This window comes from Urocitellus parryii, chromosome 1 (assembly GCF_045843805.1).
Source record: "Urocitellus parryii isolate mUroPar1 chromosome 1, mUroPar1.hap1, whole genome shotgun sequence".
NCBI lineage: Eukaryota > Metazoa > Chordata > Mammalia > Rodentia > Sciuridae > Urocitellus > Urocitellus parryii.
Genome location: NC_135531.1, coordinates 101578096 through 101597426, shown reverse-complemented (window position 1 = coordinate 101597426; position 19331 = coordinate 101578096).

Below are 19331 nucleotides of genomic sequence, written 5' to 3'. Positions count from 1 at the left end.
ATATTTCACAGAACAAAGTTTTTGTTGGACGACATCCAACCCTGCTAACCTTTGAAATTATAATACTTGAGGGACACAAAGCTTGGTGATTTTTCTGTATTCCTTCCCAGCCCAGGTTTTGTTTTGTTTTGTTTTTATTCTACCAGAGCATCTTCTTTTGGTTTCCAGACTGCTGTCTCAGACATCCTTTAAGTTACCCTAAAGAACTGAGGATGCAATCTAGGCAAGATTTGAATTATGACTTTATAACTGAAAAAATCAAACATAGAAGAGGTGAATGTCTCAACTAAAGTCATGGATCCACGACTAAAATTAATATTGTCCAACACTTAAGTCAAGGACATCCTAATGTACTATGTAAGAAATTCCATCTTCCTCCCTTCTTCCTTTTTCTTCCCCTCCCCTCCTCTCCCTTCCTCTTCCCCTTCCTCCCTCCCACGCTCTCTCCCTTCCTTCCTTCCTTCCTTCCTTATTTATCAGGACAGTGGTTTTAATGGAAAAGAGAACTTATCACTCTTCTGATCCAGTTCTGAGAATCAGTTCCCCCTTCCCAACCCTGGGCAGACTGGAGCATGAAGAGAGAGCCCTCTTTTCTTCTGTGTTACTGTTTCATTAAGAAACCTGACTGAGTTTGAGCTGAGCCTCCCCTTAGCCTGGTTTACTCGAGGGATTTAGCAAATGGCTGTGAACCTGAATTTCCTCTCATTATATTAAAATGTTGGTAGTTCTTATCTTGTAAAGTTTTTTTTTTTTTTTATGGACTTTAGGGGGCAATGCATATAAGGCACATAGACCAATGCTGGGCACACTGTATATACAACACACTAGGTATTCTTCTTTTTATTGTTATTATGATTGAAAATTAAAAGAAAAACATAAGAAGATAGTGCTGAACATAACTTGCCTCATTATATGAAGCTACAGGTGTGGTAAATAAATGGAAGGAAGATGACAGAAATAAGAAATAATGTTATTAGTTTTGTGAATTATAATTACATGTACATATCATAAGTAATATTAATATTTTCAAATAATAAATATCAATTTACATAGGCCCAGATATTTGTCCCTTTTCCTACACTTCATTCCCTCCTATATCTGTGAGCACATGGCATGGTGAATGGCGTGGTGGTCATGCTTTGAAGTACTCTAGAATGAAAAGTAGAGTTGGATCTCCGAACCTGTATCTTTAGACCTAGCTCAGTGCTCAACAAATACTAAGAATTCAAAAAGTAATTTGTGATTAAAAGATCATTTGTTTAATTAATGTCTTACTTCTTGGAATCCTATCCCCTTGCAGTATGTCTGACATGAAGTCCTTACATGTCTGCATAAGTAAATTGTTCTCTATCATGAATAGCATCTTCTGGGTGGTGAATTGCATTTGATTGAAGCCCATTTGGAGATGTAAATATGTTTTGCACAGGCTATGAGAAAATATTAGGTCCTTGTACCACAGTGTCTTCCAAGTATGTTCTACACCTTTCCTTTTGGGACTTAGATCACTCATTCTAATTTTTTAAAGAGCTGATGTGTTTAGGTTGCTTTTCCTGGGCTACTGTAAAGAGGCAGCTGGGGGATAAGACAGGATGCGTGTTTTTTAAGCCAAGTGGTGTTCTTTTCTGTAATCTCTAGTGGTGATTTATAAAGACTGCATAATGAATGAGACATTAGGCAAAGCAGTAATTGCTAAAAAATAACCATGTCAAAGGTACAGAGAGTAAGAGAGAATTATCTTGTGAATATTAAGAAGTATCAACTATTTGACCAATGATTACTTAATTTCAAAAATTGCTTATGATTAGACATGTGGCATGGAGAGAAAAGAAATTCTTTGAAAACTGACCAAACAGCACCATACAGTATTGCCCAAATTAATGTTTGTAGCCCAAAGAAAATTGTAATAGACCATATCACCTAGAATGTAAAAAGTCACTGTTAGATTATTTTTGAATATTTTAAAATTATACAAATGTTTCCTATTTTGGGAAGAGTTATTTTACATGATCTATATTAATTTGAAAAGCTTCTAATTAACATAGGGTGGACAGCTGCCAATTTGTGGAATCGAATTTTATTTTATTCTCTAAAGATGAAATATATTTTCATAGTTTAAGAAATGAAACTTATATTTTTCTTAAAATTTTATGTAAGCTAGAAAGTGGGGTTAAAATTACAGTATTATATACTAATTTAGAAAATGTTTATAAGATGCTAAGATATAAAATGCCAAGTAAATCAATATATTTGTATAATGCACACGTTTCTGGATTTTGTGTGGGGTTATACAGGATGTGTGGTGCTTTTTCTCTCTAGTATGATATTAAAATTAGAATGACAGGATAGAAAGTAAAAGTAGTTTAGAAAGGCAAACCCTAGTGAAATGCAAAATTTATTAGTTTTATTCTAAAATTTTCACTGTCACTTGATGCATGGTTAAAATTTTTCAAAATTCAAAATGTAATTAATTAATCACATAACATTCTTATGAAACTCATGATGCAAATCCAAAAGGATGTAGATGTTTGGACAACCATTGAGAGAAATTTTCAGGAAAAAAACTGCTTCTTACATAAGGAACCTCAGATGTATGCAAAGTACACAATTAAAAAATATATGAAAAGAGAGAAAATGCAGGGAGGGAAATGAGAGAGAGAGAGAGAGGAGGGGAGAGAAGGAGAGAGGAGAACAGAGGAGAGAAATAACTAAAAAGAGCAAGGAGACAAAACTGAAACCTGTGATAGCAAGTTACAACAGTGTCCTTAAATGATTGCACAGGTGTTTATAAAACCATGGGGATGACAATTGCAACCAGGTGCAAAATACTAAGATCCATCATTTGCAGTAAATTGGGTAGAAGTTACAAATAGCAGCCAGTTGATTTCCTAAATGTCATAGATATATGGGACCCTTTAGGAAGTCACCTGCTTTAAAATGTCACACCATCAAATACTTCTGTTGTAAATGATTTATGAAAGCCCAGGATAAATAGGAGTGATAGCCATTGAAAGGAAGGCTGGTGTTCCATAGTTTTTTGAAATACTTTCATCTCTAGGTGACTGCTTCCAAAGAGGTCCTAGTCCTGGGAAAAATTAAGAAGGTACTCTCCCTTTCCTCCCACACTTCCTTGTGTGAGAAATAGGATTTAAGCATAATAATATCATTAGATGTCTTGCGGGGCTATCTTTGATTCAGATAAATTTTTTAAAAAAACTTCTATGATTATGGATTTGTCCATTTCTCTTTATAACTTTGTTGGCCTTCGTTTTATGTCTATATTGAATGTATATTAATAAATATATTAAGAGATGGCTGACAAATTATCCTCCTAGGGGAAATTGAATTTCATCATTATGAAGTTACTCCATTTATATCTAGTAAAATCTATTTTTCTGTCATTAATGTAGCCATTACAGTTCTCTTTAAATTTTGTTTTTATGTTGTATATGCTGAAGTAACACACACACAAACACACACAAACACACACACATACACACACACACACACACACACATATGGATTGAACTCAGGGGCACTCGACCACTGAGCCACATCCCTAGCCCTGTTTTGTATTTTATTAGAGACGGGCTCACTGAGTTGCTTAGCGCCTTGCTAAACTGTTGAGGTTGGCTTTGAACTTGCAATCCTCCTGCCTCCGCCTCCCGAGCTTCTGGGATTGCAGAAGTGCACCACAGTGCCCAGCCATTTAAACTCTTTAAAGAGCATATGACTTTGACATTTCTGCTTGGTTGGCTTTTTCCCCACAGTGCTTATTTTTATCTTTTAATTAGCATATTTTAATTCATCCACATTTAATGTAATGACTGATGTTTGAACTTACATCTGCTACCTCATTATATGTTTTCTGTTTGCCCAAGCAATTCTATCTTTTTTCACCTCTTTCTTGAGTTCTTTTGGATTGTAGGGAAATTATAATCAATTTCTTTCTTCTATTAATTTAGAAATTGTAGACTATTGTTTTAGCTTTAATAATATTTTTGTTGTATCAAAGTCTAAAATTAACATACACATTTTCCTAGGCCTTCTAACCATATTTACCCTTCTTGAATTATAGCATTAGATGTTATTAGTTTTGTGAATTATAATTACATATACATAATATTAGTATTTCCAAATAATAAATATTCATTTACATATGCCCAGATATTTATCCCTTTTCCTAATCCTCATTCCCCCCTATATCATCTTCCTTCTGCCGGAAGAACACCCTTCATGTGTTTCTTTAGTATGCATCTAGAATGTCTTTGTTTTCTCCGTATTATCGAAGGATGCTTTCAGTGAATACAGGACTCTAATTGGCAGTTACTGTCTTTCAGCATGTTGAAAATACTATCCCACTGTCCTCTGCTGCTCCCACTGCTGTTGAGAAGGCAGCTGTCAGTTTACTGTTACTTGTGTGTAGGTTAGCCATCTCTTTTCCTCTGACAACATATAAGATTTTATTTCCTCTTTGCCTTTGATTCTTGCTGATATTCACTGGATTTCTTGACTCTTCTCGATTAGCATATTGCATCAATTATAGAAAAAAAATTAGCCATTATCTCCTCCAACATTGCCTCTACCCCATTCCTTCTCTGGGATCCTTTCATGCCTCCTTTGAAGATACCACAGGCTTGCATGCTGTATCCTCCATGCCTTTTACCCTCTTTCATCTCTTACACCATTTTCCATCTTCCCATCTCTCCCTGCTTTTGACCTGTCTTTCATTCCTCGATTCTCTTGCTCTTCTAAACTTCCAAGAAACTCTTGCATCGATTTCTTAAATTTGGTTGCTCTTTTTCAGTTTTGGTGATTTCTATTTTGTTCTTTCCCCATCTCCTGTATCACTTTTAGTATTTTCAGGTTGCCTTAAAAAAAATGTTCAGTGTTGGCTTTTATCTCCTTGAATTAAGGGAGCATAGTGTTTTCCAGGACCTTTGTACAGACCACAGTTTCTGAAGTCTGTGGGTGCCTGTTGTCTCTTGTTTCTGCAAATCTTGTCTCCTCCTGTGTTTGGTTACCTTTGTGTGCTGAGAGGTTGGTATCTTGATAATAATAGAAATAGTTTGAGTTCCCCCCAGCCAATTTCCTCTTGTCTTTCCTAGGTTTGTGGGAAATAACAATCTGAAATTACTTTAATCTAAATCAGGGTTTGAATTTTTCCAGGTCACCCAAATCACTTTCAGTCAAGCAGTCCTTAAAAGTTCCCATTTACCTTTATTTTACCTTTGCCTTTAGGATGTGACACTCTGAGGCCCCAGCCTAAAACAAGAATAGTTCATCTAGATTTCCCCTCTCACCCCATTAGTCTGTCCAAAGCTCACATCAGCCTCTTAGCCATCTCTCCTGGATCAGCAAATACCACTGTAGCAAAATCCCCTGGAGGGCTCTGTGTTCTTGGGTGTGGGCTCATATTTCCCCCCTAGATCTCACTCTGGTAATTTTTTATAATTTTGTTTGCTCTTTATTGCTTTTTTGAAATTGGAGGGGTTTTTTTTTCCCCCTAGTCTTTTAAATTATCTTCATTGGTTGGGGATTGGCCAGAAGCACCCACTCTGCCATTAATTAAATAGAATCACCATTGTATTCACAATTTTTACCATTTCTTCCTACTTTCCTTGTAAGTAAAACAAAGTGTGTGTGTGTGTGGGGGAGGGTCAGCTGTCAGCTGTTTCTTTGGACTGTTTTAAATAAATTGATACATGCAAAGCCCCAAGAATAATACTCAGTCGTGGAATGCTTAAGTTTAGTTTATGTGTCTTTTCCTAATATTGTGTTGTTTAATAAACTTATTTATTTATTTTGAAGCTCAGGATTGAACCTAGGGGTTCTTAATCACTGAGCCACATCACCAGTCCGTCTTATTGTTTATTTTGAGACAGGGCCTCACTTAGTTGCTTAGGGCATTGCTAAGTTACTGATGCTGGCCTTGAACTTGTAATCCTCCTGCCTTAGCCTCCAAGCCACTGGGAATACCTCCATGCACCCCACCAAACCAGGTTTGTTTATTAAAATTACCTCATGTAAGCAATGTCTGAGCCAGCTACATTCTATCTTTCTTAGCTGACAAAATGAAATGTAAAATGTACCAAGTTAGTTTTATACAATGTATCATTAATATTCAGAATTATTTTTGGATCTTTCCAGTTTTGACAATGCCTTTCCCTCTCACTCCCCTTTCCCATACACACACTTCTAAATAGCAGCCAAGTTCCTTAAAGGAGCCCTGCCTACCTAGAGTTACTCTGATTTATGAATTCAAGGTAACAAACAGAATATATCTTGGTCCTCAGCGATATGGACAGTGCTACTGCTCAGGCTTTTGAGAAGGAGAATGGGAAGTGAATGCCTTTGAAGGGAAATGAGCACCCATTCGTTTCTGCTTTTAAATGTTCATAGGCGTGACCATTATTTCCATCAGAGTGGAAGAGGTATGTGCTCGGTGCTATGTGGTTATGTTGTCTAAATCAAGATGGATGAGGGAGCAACCGAGTGAAACACCCAATTCCTTGCTTTAAAATGTCTCCTCCTGCCTCCACTAACTGACATTGGCAAAGCAATTTTGCAATGTGAGAAAGCCTTACAAAGAGATGGGATGCAGCCCTGTGAAAGAACTGTCAGTGGAAGGACTGGAGTCTTTGTTCCCTGGTGTATCTGTTCCTATTGTTTTAGATTTTATATTACGTTAGAAGGCGATCTGTGCAAAGTAGGATCATTTTCATACCGAAATAAATTTTGAAAAATAGAAACAAAAATTTGCGAAGCAGCAGACAAAAAGTCACTGTCTAATCCATCCTGTCATTTAATGGAGGTGGAAACAGTCCTAGAAAGCGTAAATTACTTCATTACAAATGCAATTGGCTGAATCCCCTCCCCTGGCCCAGGCAGCACAAGGGAACCTGGATTGGTTGGGCTCAGACAGACATTTCCTGGTGTTGCTGGAAGACATGACTTCTTCAGGTGAATGTGGGTTGTAGCCAAAAAGGACCAGCCAGGGCAGGAGAAGCAGTCTGGTCTGATATTAGGTAAGAACCTAAAGACAGAAGACAGAGCCAAAGGTCAGGATGTGGGAAATTCAGATTAGAAAACAGAGTTCAAGGTTCAATATGGCATAAATTTTCAGGTTGTAAGTTATGAATAAAGCAAGATTGATTAATTTATAACTCAGAATAGCTGACCGGAGGTTCTAATGAAGCTTAAGTTTTACTTTTTTAAATTTACATGGCTGAAAAACATCTTTATCAAGATCATAAAAAATCTATAATTTATTCAAAATTTGCTATGTATCACAGACTATGATTTATACCAGTTCATTTATCAGTGATAATACTATTTCATTTTTATCAATGAGGAAACTGAGGCTTAATAAAATGAGGTCACCCCCAAGTCCCATAAGTATCCCTCTTTCTTTAGAAGTATGCATTCTAACCAATATACCATCCTGCCTCTGTGTTCCTTGTAGAATGATCCAATAAATGATCAAATAAACAGAGTGTTATCATCACTTTTGTAGGTTGGCAATTACCTGGATATGACTCTAGGAAACTGCAGGCTCTGGGTTTGATTGGCATTTCTTCTTGTAACAGGCACAAGCTTCTACTTCTTGGCCTTAATAGTTAAATATTTCATTTTTGTCATAAAGCTCATTTTCTCAAAGTTTCCATGAAAATAAATGAAAGAAAAGGTATTTGTTTTAAGATAGATTCATTCATATCTCTACTATTGTTAGTTGTTAAAGTATTATTTTTTCAACATTTATGAACAACATTCAGAAAGATTTAAGAATATAGATTTTTGGCTTAAATAAGAAATAGCACAATGACTTTTATTCCTCTCTATTCAGAAGCATTTGCTTGTCACCTAGACACTTTATTGCTTGGAATGCATCTTTATAACTGATTCAGAAATCTGCATCAAGATATAAAATAATATTACTCTACATTTGCATAATGCAATTAAGTTTTCAGAGCCGTTTCCCGTCACATCTATCATTTTATTTTATGCTTCTTTTCAGCAGAGCCTTGGTAAATTTTGAATTCATGGTGCCATAATAATATATAGTTGAATATCATTAAAACATTGATATAAGTGATAAAATTACAACCTTCATTTGGACAGCATTATATAAACTGCTTCTACATATATTATTTTAATGGATCTCACAACAACCCTGAGACAGAGATAGAGTAAGTGTTATAATCTTCATTTTACAAACCAGGAAATGGAGCCACAAAAGTTAATTGACTTGTTCTGAAGGTCACCAGCTAGTAAATGACATAGCCCAGACTAGATTCCAGGACTTTTGATTTTTTAAGCCTGTGCTTTTAAAATTCTTTGTTCTCCCTGACACTTTGCTGTATATAAACATCAAAGCTTTTGACTTTAGATATTTTTCTTGACTTTTATTTCCTTCCTTCTTTCTTTTCTTTTCTGAGCTGATATGATGGAAGAAATGTTAAAACTTTATGTTGTAGCAAAATGTATGTATCTCTATAATGTTAAAAGCAGTTATAACATTTAAACATTTTTTTAAAATATGCAAAACAGGGCTGGGGTTGTGGCTGAATGGTAGAGCACTTGCCTCCCACATGTGAGGCACTGGGTTCGATTCTCAGCACCACATAAAAATGAATAAATAAAATATATTGCATCTATATATAAGTAAATATATTTTTTAAAAATATGCAAAACAAAAAAACTCTAAGATCCCATAAAAAATAATTAAACCCACCCTGCAATTGTGCAGATGAATACACTGATTGCCAAAGAAATTATGATTTTTCCCAAGTTCAAGAAGTAAGTTCATTGCCTTTTAGGCTCATAATAGAGCTTGTGTTTTCTAACTCCTTTATTGACTCAACACTTCTAGATTTTAGTAAGCTTCTATTAAATGCAAAGAACTCTCTTAGACATCAAAGGATGTAAACACAAGTAGAGTATGATTGCCTTTAAACAATTTCTAGCCCAATCAATCAATGAGCATGCACATTGATAAATAAAATGCTGTGTAGTATATGATGGGGTCTTTTTCAAAACAGTACAAACAGATTAAAAGAGGAAAGACTGGAATAATATGAGCATCTCCTATTTTCTTCACACTGAGTTCTGAGAAAATCATTAATATATCAAAGACTTACTGTACTTTTAAAAATCTTGAAAAATTACTATATACAACAGTATATATACAGCATATATATCTTATAGAAGAATGTATTTATAGCATCATGTGATTATGTATAGGACTGTTTACATATGTGCATTTGTACGTATATATATAACTAAGTATAGATGTGCACATAAATACGTTTAGTGGTGTATGTATATTTACAGATTCATGCACATATATATGAGGGTTTCATAATGCAGAGCCTTAACATTCCTAGTAGATCCTAAGATCTTCTTAACTTCCCCAATGTAATTTAAGTTTTCACAATACAATTACAAAATATCACTTAAGCGCTGGCCAGCTCCATAAAGCCAAGCTGTATATCATTCACTAAGAAAATTTTCAAACTGTCAGTTTAATGCATTAATTAACTCAGAATGCCCCCCCTTTTATTTTTTTAATATTTATTTTTTAGTTGTAGATAGAACACAATATCTTTATTTTATTTATTTATATGTGGTGCTGAGGATCAAACCCAGGGCCTTGCACGTGCTAGGCAAGTACTCTACCGCTTAGCCACAACTCCAGCCCCCCCCCCACCTTTTAGATTAAACATCATTCCTAGACACCTATGCATCCATCACCAGCTCTAACCATTGGCTAACTCTCGGAGGTGATTTTCACAAGAAAACAAACTGTGCTGTTGAGGTGGTGATGGCTGTTTCACCACTCCAGGTGAATAAGAGCCTCCTGCTTATCGGGTAGCAGCCTGGGCTCACCCCGCAAGCAACCCCAGCTGAACAGCCAATTCACAGCACTCACAGATTGAGCCAGGAACCTCAGCACTACAGATGCCCCATATCCTGATCTTGGAGATTGCCAGAAAATGTGGTGCTTTCTTGAGAAAGACACAATTTTTTGCATTTTGTAATATTGATTGGGGCTAATATCTTTTTGTTGATGGTGGTGGTACCAGGAATTGAACTCAGGAGCACTCAACCACGGAGCTGCATCTCCAGCCGTATTTTATATTTTATTTATTAAAGACAGGGTCTCACTGAGTTGCTTAGCGCCTAACTTTTGCTGAGGCTGGCTTTGAACTTGCGTTCCTTCTGTCTCAGCCTCCTGAGCTGCTGGGATTACAGGAATTCACTACTGTGCCTGGTTTGGGCTAATATTTTTTTAGGAAAAAAATCCAACTTTAAGAAGCAATTCGAGAAAAAATCCCATCCGAGAAAAATTCCCATCCGGGAAAGCTGAAGGATACACCGCCACTCTCCTTCAGAGTGCAACATCAAAACAGGTCGGTGTCATTCAGCTCACCCCCCAGACAGCGGGAATTCGCATAAAATCTCTCCTAGGCTTGCCGGGAGAGGGAGTATCAAGCTGAGCCTCCATAAAGACTAGGGGGAAACCAGAGACACCTGACCTCCAACCCCTCCTCCCAGTAGCAGCCAAAACGAAACCTGGCTAGCCAGTGCTGGGGGAGGGGCAAGCAGAAAAAATCAAAGTGATAGAGTGCCAGGGATCCCAGCAGCCTGCAGCAGGGCCCCGGAGATCCAGGCCAACTGATTCGCTTGGCCTGCCCTGCGGCTACAGAAGGCGTGGCGCCTCAGTGAAGCCATTAATTAGCAAGCAGGGAGGTTAGGGAAGGCCATTAGGTGGAATCCCACCAGCCAAGCCCACACGGACCCTTGGGCCGAGCACGGGATCTCAGAAGGGGATGGAAGCGGTACAGTCCCATCCCCCACAGCAGACACTCCACCGAGGCAGTCAGCGGCCACCATCCGGGAAAGCTGAAGGATACACCACCACTCTCCTTCAGAGTGCAACATCAAAACAGCGGACACTCCATCCAGGCAGTCAGCGGCCACCATCCGGGAAAGCTGAAGAATACACCACCACTCTCCAACAGCTTGCAATATCAAAACAGCCAGCAGCAGGACCCCGGAGATCCAGGCCATCTGATTCGCGCGGCCTGCCCCGCAGCTACAGAAGGCGTGGCGCCTCAGAGAATCCATTAATTAGCAAGCAGGGAGGTTAGGGACTGCCATTAGGTGGAATCCCGCCAGCCAAGCCCACCGCCCACGCCCGTAACAGGCCCAGCGACCTGCCAGCATTGTAGTCACGACACCCCAATTGGAATAGGGACAAAGCAGAGCCGCCTTCCACTCCCGGAACAGGCCCAGAGAGCCGCCAGCGTGGTAGACACGTCACCCCAATTGGAGTAGGGGCACAGCCGCCGCCCGCACCTGCAAGGGAGACTTTTCAAGTATACAAGAGCAACATAGATAAATAGGGGGTAAATTTCAAAACACAACAGTTGCACCAAGCAGAAAGAAACCCGAGCAGTATGAAAAGACAAGGGAAGAAAGGACCACAAGCAATGCAGGTCAACTCAACTTTAGAAGAGGTAATAGCTGCAACAGATGGAATATCAGATAAAGAGTTCAGGATATATATGCTTCAGATGATCTGGAGTCTCAAGGAAGACATGAGACAGCAAAATCAGACAATGAAAGATCACATTGACAAACAAATCCAGGAAGTAAAAGATCAATTTCACAGGGAGATAGAGGTAATAAAAAACAAACAAATAGAAATTCTAGAAATGCAGGAAACAATAAACCAACTTAAAAACTCAATTGAGAATACTACCAGCAGAGTAGATCACTTAGAAGAGAGAACATCAGACAATGAAGACAAAGTATTTCAACTGGAAAAGAACATAGACAGCTCAGCAAGTCTGCTAAGAAACCATGAGCAGAACATCCAAGAATTATGGGACAATATCAAAAGACCAAATTTAAGAGTCATTGGGATACAGGAAGGCACAGAGCTCCATTCCAAAGGAATAAACAGTCTATTCAGTGAAATAATACGAGAAAACTTCCCAGAATTGAAGATTGAGACAGAATCCCAAATCCTAGAAGCCTACAGGACGCCGAATGTGCAAAATCATAAGAGATCCACACCTAGACACATTATAATGAAGATGTCCAACATACAGAATAAGGAGAGAATTTTAAAAGCTGCAAGAGAAAGAAAGCAGATTACATTTAGGGGTAAACCAGTCAGGATAACAGCTGATCTCTCAACACAGACTCTGAAAGCTAGAAGATCCTGGAATAACATATTTCAAACACTGAAAGACAATGGGCTCCAACCAAGAATCGTGTATCCGGCGAAATTAAGCTTCAGGTTAGAAGATGAAATTAAAACCTTCCACAATAAACAAAAGTTAAAAGAATTCGCAGCTAGAAAACCATCTCTTCAAAAAATCCTTGGCAAAACATTACAGGAAGAGGAAATGGAAAATAACATTGAAAACCAACAATGGGACATAGGACAGTAAAGGGGGGAAAGTAGTCAAAGTGGATAATAAATCAGGTTTAGTAACATCAATAAACAAATATGGCTAGAAGAACAAACCAGATCTCAATAATTACCCTAAATGTTAATGGCTTAAATTCACCAATCAAGAGACACAGGCTAGTAGAATGGATCACAAAACAAGACCCAACAATATGCTGTCTACAGGAGACGCATTTGATAGGAAAAGATATATATAGACTGAAGGTGAAAGGTTGGGAAAAATCATATCACTCATATGGACCGCGGAAACAAGCAGGAGTGTCCATACTCATATCTAATAAAATAGATTTCAAGCCAAAGCTAATCAAAAGGGATATAGAAGGACACTTCATACTGCTCAAGGGAACCATACACCAACAAGACATAACAATCATAAATATATATGCCCCAAATAATGGTGCAGCTGTGTTCATCAAGCAAACTCTTCTCAAGTTCAAGAGTCTAATAGACCAACATACAATAATCATGGGAGACTTCAACACACCTCTCTCACCACTGGACAGATCTTCCAAACAAAAGTTAAATAAGGAAACTACAGAACTCAATAACACAATTAACAACCTAGACTTAATTGACATATATAGACTATACCACCCAACTTCAAGTAGCTACACTTTTTTCTCAGCAGCACATGGAACCTTCTCAAAAATAGACCATATACTATGTCACAGGGCAACTCTTAGACAATACAAAGGGGTAGAGATAATACCATGCATCTTATCTGATCATAATGGAATGAAACTGAAAATCAATGATAAAAGAAGAAAGGAAAAATCAAGCATCACCTGGAGAATGAACAATAGGTTGCTGAGTGATCAATGGGTTTTAGAAGACATCAAGGAGGAAATTAAAAAATTCCTAGAGTTAAATGAAAACACAGACACAACATATCGGAATCTATGGGACACATTGAAAGCAGTTCTAAGAGGAAAATTCATTGCTTGGAGTTCATTCCTCAAAAAAAGAAAAAACCAACAAATAAATGATCTCATACTTCATCTCAAAATCCTAGAAAAAGAAGAGCAAAACAACAGCAAAAGAAGTAGAAGGCAAGAAATAATTAAAATCAGAGCTGAAATTAATGAAATTGAAACAAAAGAAACAATTGAAAAAATTGACAAAACTAAAAGCTGGTTCTTTGAAAAAATAAATAAAATTGACAGTCCCTTAGCCATGCTAACGAAGAGAAGAAGAGAGAGAACCCAGATTACTAGCATACGGGATGAAAAAGGCAATATCACAACAGACACTTCAGAAATACAGAAGATAATCAGAAATTACTTTGAATCCTTATACTCCAATAAAATAGAAGATAGTGAAGGCATAGATAAATTCCTTGAGTCCTATGATCTGCCCAGATTGAGCCAGGAGGATATAGACAACCTAAACAGACCAATAACAATAGAGGAAATAGAAGAAACCATCAAAAGACTACCAACTAAGAAAAGCCCAGGACCGAATGGGTATACAGCAGAGTTTTACAAAACCTTTAAAGAGGAACTAACACCAATACTTTTCAAGCTATTTCAGGAAATAGAAAAAGAGGGAGAACTTCCAAATTCATTCTAAGAGGCCAACATCACCCTGATTCCGAAACCAGACAAAGACACATCAAAGAAGGAAAACTACAGACCAATATCTCTAATGAACCTTGACGCAAAAATCCTCAATAAAATTCTGGCGAATCGGATTCAAATACATATCAAAAAAATTATACATCATGATCAAGTAGGATTCATCCCTGGGATGCAAGGCTGGTTTAATATACGGAAATCAATAAATGTTATTCACCACATCAATAGACTTAAAAATAAGAACCATATGATCATCTCAATAGATGCAGAAAAAGCATTCGACAAAGTACAGCATCCCTTTATGTTCAAAACGCTAGAAAAATTAGGGATAACAGGATCATACCTCAACATTGTAAAAGCAATCTATGATAAGCCACAGGCCAGCATCATTCTGAATGGAGAAAAATTGAAGGCATTCCCACTAAGATCTGGTACAAGACAGGGATGCCCTCTCTCACCACTTCTGTTCAACATAGTCCTCGAAACACTGGCCAGAGCAATTAGGCAGACGAAAGAAATTAAAGGCATAAAAATAGGAAAAGAAGAACTTAAATTATCACTATTTGCAGATGATATGATTCTATACCTAGCAGACCCAAAAGGGTCTACAAAGAAGCTATTAGAGCTAATAAATGAATTCAGCAAAGTGGCAGGATATAAGATCAACACGCATAAATCAAAGGCATTCCTGTATATCAGCGACAAATCCTCTGAAACGGAAATGAGGACAACTACTCCATTCACAATATCCCCCCAAAAAATAAAATACTTGGGAATCAACTTAACAAAAGAGGTGAAAGATTTATACAATGAAAATTACAGAACCCTAAAGAAAGACATAGAAGAAGACCTTAGAAGATGGAAAAACATACCCTGCTCATGGATAGGCAGAACTAACATCATCAAAATGGCGATATTACCAAAAGTTCTCTATAAGTTCAATGCAATGCCAATCAAAATCCCAACAGCATATCTTGTAGAAATAGATAAAAGAATCATGAAATTCATATGGAATAATAAAAGACCCAGAATAGCAAAAACAATACTAAGCAGGAAGTGTGAATCAGGCGGTATAGTGATACCAGACTTCAAACTATACTACAGAGCAATAGTAACAAAAACAGCATGGTACTGGTACCAAAACAGGCGGGTGGACCAATGGTACAGAATAGAGGACACAGTAACCAATCCACAAAACTACAACTATCTTATATTTGATAAAGGGGCTAAAAGCATGCAATGGAGGAAGGATAGCATCTTCAACAAATGGTGCTGGGAAAACTGGAAATCCATTTGCACCAAAATGAATCTGAATCCCTATCTCTCGCCGTGCACAAAAGTTAACTCAAAATGGATCAAGGAGCTTGATATTAAATCAGAGACACGGCATCTGATAGAAGAAAAAGTTGGTTATGATCTACACGCTGTGGGATCGGGCTCCAAATTCCTCAATAGGACACCCATAGCGCTAGAGTTAACAAATAGAATCAACAAATGGGACTTACTCAAACTAAAAAGTTTTTTCTCAGCAAAAGAAACAATAAGAGAGATAAACAGGGAGCCTACATCCTGGGAACAAATCTTTACTCCACACACTTCAGATAGAGCCCTAATAACCAGAATATACAAAGAACTCAAAAAATTAGACAATAAGATAACAAATAACCCAATCAATAAATGGGCCAAGGACCTGAACAGACACTTCTCAGAGGAGGACATACAATCAATCAACAAGTACATGAAACAATGCTCACCATCGCTAGCAGTCAGAGAAATGCAAATCAAAACTACCCTAAGATACCATCTCACTCCAGTAAGACTGGCAGCCATTAGGAAGTCAAACAACAATAAGTGCTGGAGAGGATGCGGGGAAAAGGGCACTCTTGTTCATTGCTGGTGGGACTGCAAATTGGTGCAGCCAATTTGGAAAGCAGTATGGAGATTTCTCGGAAAGCTGGGAATGGAACCACCATTTGACCCAGCTATTCCCCTTCTCGGTCTATTCCCTAAAGCCCTAACAAGAGCATGCTACAGGGACACTGCTACATCGATGTTCATAGCAGCTCAATTCACAATAGCAAGACTGTGGAACCAGCCTAGATGCCCTTCAATAGATGAATGGATAAAAAAAATGTGGCATTTATACACTATGGAGTATTACTCTGCATTAAAAAATGACAAAATCATAGAATTTGGAGGGAAATGGATGGCATTAGAGCAGATTATGCTAAGTGAAACTAGTCAATCTTTAAAAAACAAATACCAAATGACTCCTTTGATATAAGGGGTGCAAACAAGGACAGGGTAGGGACGAAGAGCTTGAGAAAAATATTTACAGTAAACAGGGATGAGAGGTGGGAGGGAAAGGGAGTGAGAAGGGAAATTGCATGGAAATGGAAGGCGATCCTCAGGGTTATACAAAATGTCATATAAGAGGAAAGGAGGGGTAAGTCAAGAGAATACAAATGGAAGAAATGATTTAAAGTAGAAGGGGTAGAGAGAGAAAAGGGGAGGGGAGGGGAGGGGAGGGGAGGGGAGGGGAGGGGAGGGGGGATAGTAGACAATAGGACAGACAGCAGAATACATCAGACACTAGAAAGGCAATATGTCAATCAATGGAAGGGTAACTGATGTGATACAGCAATTTGTATACGGGGTAAAAGCGGGAGTTCATAATCCACTTGAATCAAACCGTGTAATATGATGTATTAAGAACTATGTAATGTTATGAACGACCAATAAAAAAAAAAAAGAAGCAATTCAATTTCAGGAAAATTGAAATATGGTGGGGAAAGTTCAGGTTGGACTAAAAAGTACAAGTGAAAACTATGAAGGAAAAATAAGAAATTTTTAAAACTATTTTTTTTAATTTTTTACTCTGATTTGTTATATATGACAGCAGAATGCATTACAATTCATGTTACATATATAGAGCACAATTTTTCATATCTCTGGTTGTATACAAAGTATATTAACAACATTCGTGTCTTCATGCATGTACTTAGGGTAATGGTGTCCATCTCAAGAACTATTTATTCTGTAGCTTGATTATTAAACTAATCCTAATTAAAGCGTAAGGGTTGGTAATCATAATTCCAACCTGTTTCTCCTCCTTTGTGACTAGGAGTTAATTAAGTCAGGGTCTTGAAATGTGATGTCTTGGAATCACTGGGTGCTTGCTAAAACCAAAGATTCCCAGTCCTCACCTTACAGCTCCTAAGTCAGAATTTACCTGGGTGGAGAATAATGTCTGTGTTTTTACCAAACTCCTCTGGTAAGACTGATATTCTTTAAGGCTTGAGAATTAATATCTGAAACCTAAAGCTGGGGGAAACATGAATCCTTTTTTGGTTCACATTTCTTTTTTTTTATTAATTTATTTTGACTTTACAGTTTTGCTTGCCTTATTGCTTTCTTTCTTTTTTTTCTTCATATTTTTTGCTGCACTGGGGCTTGAATCCAGGGCCTCACACATACTAGGCAAATGCTGTACCACTGAGCTATGTTACCAGCTCTTTTCATTTCTTATTTTGGGATGGGTTCTCACTTGTCTCACTAACTTGCTGAGGCTGGCCTCAAACTTGCAATCTTCCTGCCTCAGGCCCCTGAGTAGCTAGGATTACAGGCATCAGTCACCACCCTCATCTTGCCTTATTGTTTTCAAGTTGATATTATCCTTACTTGTCACTGCAATGTTGGGTCTTGTTTTTACACCTCTTGTATCTAAATGTGTAAAATATTTTCTTATTCTTTGACTCAATAATTGCACACTTCCAAGAATATCTCCTAAGGAACTCTTTTAGAGAACAGGCAAATACTTAATATAAATATAAATCACCCTCTTCTCTGACTTATGATCTTTGGAAAAAATGCTAAAAAATTACCCTAGTTTAAGCTATTTTCCTAACTTTCCTCAAACCATTTGATATAGCTGATATTAAACAGTCCAAGTTCCATCCTGTGGAAGCCATATCAAGACTCTCTTTTTTGCTAAGACTCTTCACTTATTATTTCTGACCTGATTTACAGAGCAGTCATTGATTCATCACAAGTTGATTAGCAAAACCTACTATTATACATTACAGTTACAGTCAGTCAAACATTTTGGAAGAGCAGTACATGATGGAAAATGCTCAATTTTGGAGCTGGATATGTTACCAGGGAGAGTGTGCTAATGTTTGGGAAACTGGTGGCCACACATTGCATTTCTCTTAGCAGTAGCAGTATATAAGTAGAGGATCTCAAGTAGTTTAGGAATGGTCCTGTTGCTCTGAGACAGTCAGATATTAATCCAATATTTCTTATAATGTGGTGTGGATAGTACCATGAGCAGATTTCTTTTCCTGGAGTACTATACTTATTGTTGCATATATTAGAAAAATATTACTAGCATACCACAACTATGGTTTTATAATGTTTGTCTGTATTGAGGCTAAAATAATGAACTTTAAGGGGGGAGAATGAGTTGGTTTAAAGAAAAACTAATTGAAGAATATTAAGTTGGCATGTGGATAGAGGGAAATTATGATGATGGCATAATTTCCTAATAATGCCTAAATTCAGAAACTCTGCATTGATTAATACTGGTTGTACATCCGACAAGGGACCCTGGCATCATGAAGAGCACATGTTCCTTTCTGGGAGTCGGCAGCTTGGCTGTTCTTGCAGGGGACTTCACACAGTGCCTGGCACGTAGGGTTAATTAATTTATCTATATTAAATCACAGTGTCTCTTTAGATGCCTTTATAGAAAAATGTGTTTCACACACCCTCAAAGAAGGTCTGGGAGCTCAACATACAGCTGCACACATAAGCTCTGACAGCAAAAAGAAAGAGACATAAATCTCAACCCCTTAATGACTTGCCTTCTCCATATAAACCAGTCAATTTCTCTAGAGTCTGAGTTTTGCCATCTGACAGATGGAGACAATATTTAGGTAGATTCTCACTTTTAGAATAAATGGTAGAATCAACATAAAATTCTAGTCATAGTACACGGCACATGGTAGGTACTAGGTACTATACTATTATTGCTGTTGTTTGCTTTTTTGTTGTTGTTGTTTTTATATTTTTAGTACCAGGGATTGAACCCAGGAGCACTTAACCATTAAGCCACATCCCCAGCCTTTTTTTTTTCTTTTCTTTCTTTTTTATTTTTCTTTTCTTTTTTCTTTTACTTTTTTTTTTTTTTTTTTTAAGATAGGGTCTCACTAAGCTTAGTGCTTAGGGCCTTGCTAAATTGCTGAAGCTGGCCTTGAACTTGCAAACCTCTTGCC